This window comes from Sturnira hondurensis, unplaced genomic scaffold, assembly GCF_014824575.4.
Source record: "Sturnira hondurensis isolate 20B ecotype Veracruz unplaced genomic scaffold, ASM1482457v3 Scaffold0004136, whole genome shotgun sequence".
NCBI lineage: Eukaryota > Metazoa > Chordata > Mammalia > Chiroptera > Phyllostomidae > Sturnira > Sturnira hondurensis.
Genome location: NW_028076767.1, coordinates 36,702,077 through 36,705,162, shown reverse-complemented (window position 1 = coordinate 36,705,162; position 3,086 = coordinate 36,702,077). Strand labels below are relative to the sequence as shown.

The following is a 3,086-nucleotide window of genomic DNA, read 5'->3' as shown; positions in this document are numbered from 1 at the left end:
ATGACTACCACACTCACCCAGGCCCTTGGCCATTTATTTACTCCTCCCAGGATGATCCCTCTCTCATTCACAATCAAAAGTTTTTCTCTCCCTCTTTAGCTCTCAGCTCTTTTGTTCAGCCCTCGTTCTCAACAGAGCACCTCACTGTGTAACCCGAACTGGTCCAATTCCCTCCCCATCCATATCTGGCGTTAATTTTTACTCATCCTTTCCTCATTTTTTTAAAATTTATTTATCTTTAGAGGGGAAGGGGAGGAGAGAAGGAGAGAAATATCAATGTATGGTTGCTTCTCGTGAGTCCCCTGCTGGGAACTGGCCTGCAAACCCAGGCATGTGCCCTGACTGGGAATCGAACCTCGATTGTGTGGTTCACAGGCCTGCGCTCAATCCACTGAGCTACACCAGCCAGGGCCCTTTCCTCATTTTTCTCATGCCTCAAAAGAAGCAGTGTCCTTACTCACTTCCAGGACCAGTCCTTCCTCTTGATTCTATCTCCCCTTATCTCCTTTGGGGCCTTATTCCATTTATCAAACCTCTCTAACATTGTTTTTTTAAAATTGTACGTATCTATATTACCTGTTCCATACACCTATTCTTCAAAAACTTTAGTGGCTTAGGACTACAATAGTCAGTGCTCACTTCAGCAGCACATATACTAAAATTAGAACAATACAGAGATAAGCATGGCTCCTGCACAAAGATGACAGGCAAATTCATGAAGCGTTCCATATTTTTGCTTGATATCAAACTGTATTACAAAGCAACTGTAATCAAAGCAACCTGGTACTGACATAAGAACAGACACATAGACCAATGGAATGGAACAGAGAGCCCAGAAATAAACCCAAGTCTGTATGGTCAATTAATATTTGACAAAGGGGGAAGAAGTATAAAATGGAGTAAAAATTGCCTCTTCAACAAATGGTGTTGGAAGATATGGACACCTATATCCAAAAAATGAAACTCAATCACCAACTTACACAATACACAAAAATAAATTCAAGGTGGTTAAAAGACTTAAATATGTCGTGATACCAGAAAAGTACTAGAGGAAAACATTGGCAGAACAATCTCAGACATTCCATGCAGCAATATCTTCACTGATGTCCCCTAAAGCAAGGGACATAAAGGAAAGAAGAAACAAATGGGATCTCACCAAATTAAAAAGCTTCTGCATGACTAAAGAAAACAGCATTAAAATGAAAAGAGAACCAACTATATGGGAAAACATATCTGTCAATGACACATTGGACAAAGGTTTAATCTCCAACATATATAAAGAACTCACATGACTCCACTACAGAAGACAAACAACCCAATTAAAAAATGGGCAAAAGACTTGAACAGACACTTCTTCAAGGAGGACACACAGAGGGCCCATAGACACATGAGAAGATGCTAGCATCACTAGCCATCAGAGAGATGCAAATTAAAACCACAATGAAATACTACTTCACACTGGCCAGAATGGCCATCATAAACAATTCAACAAACAAGTGTTGGAGAGGATGTGAAGAAAAGAAACCCCTAGTGCACTGTTGGTGGGAATGCAGACTGATGCAGCCACTGTGGAAAACAGGATGGAATTTCCTCAGAAAACTAAAAATGGAACTGCCTTTTGACCCAGCAATTCCACTGCTGGGATTATACCCTAAGGACCCTGAAACACCAATCCAAAGACCCTATGCACCCCACTGTTCATAGCAGCACAATTTACAATAACCAAGTACTAAATGTCCATCAATAAATGAGTGGATCAAAAAACTATGGTACATTTACACAATAGAACACTACACAGCAGAGAGAAAGAAGGAGCTCCTATCCTTTTCGACAGCCTGGATGGAACTGGAGAGCATTATGCTAAGTGAAATAAGCCAGGTGGTGAGGGACACATACCATATGATCTCTCATCTTTAACAGGAACCTAGTGAACAACAAAAAACAAGCAAGCAAAATATAACCAGAGACATTGAAATTAAGACAATCTGACAGTAACCAGAGGGGAGGTGAAGGGGATCATAGGGAGAAGGGTTTTCAGGAACTACTATAAAGGACACATGGACAAAACCATGGCGCCGGTGGAAGCACATGAGGGAGGTGGGCTTGGCTGAAGTTTGGGCGGGGGGGCGTGGAATGCAGGCAACTGTAATTGAACAATAAAATAATTTTTTTAAAACTACAATTGTCAATATTTGCTTACAATTCTGCAATTTGGGCACAGGAGGGCTCCTCAGAGGTGGTCTGCTCTGTGATCCAAGTGTGTCTTCTGGGGCTAGAAAGCCCACAATTGCTTCACTTGTGCTTGGTGCCATAGCTGGTGGGCCTAGACCAGCTGGGAGCTGGCTGGACATCTGTCTCCGTCTCTGTCTCTGTCTCTCTCTCTCTCTGGCACTTCCATGGAAAAGAGCTTGGATTCCCCCTCCAGAAGGATGGGGTTAGGTTCAGATCTCTTTTACAGTGGTTGGCTCCTACTGAGCACAAAATCAGACGATGCCAGACCTTCTTAGTGCCTTTGATTAAAACATTAGATTCTACTGGTCACAGAGTAATTTCAGATTCAAGAGGAGGGAACTACAGAAGGACAGGAGAGTGGGAGACAGCTCACTGGGGTCACCAAGGCAACAGACCACCACCCGGTCTCTTCCTTTCTGCTTGAATCGACTTTCTTTATGCTAATAAAACTCTCTCTCCTCCTTATTCTCCTCAAAGAGTTATAACCTTCTCTCATTTACACTTCATCCCATTTCTCAAAAATAAATCTTTACTTGGGTTTCCAACAAGGTCACACCTCTTATTTACTCCCCAACCCACAGCAATCTGGTTTCCAATCTCATCACATTATTAAAAATTAACAGCAACTTTCTATTGTTAATTCTATACATTTCCTCTTTGTCCTCCTTTCACTGTGTTTCTCTGAATCATTTATTTTTTGTTGACCTCCTTCTTGAAATCCTCTCCCCATTTGGTTTCTGAGATATTGTGTAGTTCTTCTCCAAGCTCGTTCCTTCTTAATATTTTTCTCTAACTTCTTCTCTTCCTCTGCATAAATGTGGGAGGCTTCTGCATCACCTCTACTCCCAAGCGAC

The 3,086-nt window shown here is 41.9% G+C and overlaps 1 non-coding gene across 1 annotated transcript; it reads left to right on the top strand.

Annotated features, from left to right (window-relative positions):
* The first annotated feature begins 631 nt into the window (after positions 1 to 631).
* LOC118986008 (U6 spliceosomal RNA) lies at positions 632 to 735 on the top strand. Its single transcript, XR_005066251.1, has one exon. It is a non-coding gene; the product is annotated as a U6 spliceosomal RNA (small nuclear RNA).
* The last annotated feature ends 2,351 nt before the right edge of the window (positions 736 to 3,086 follow it).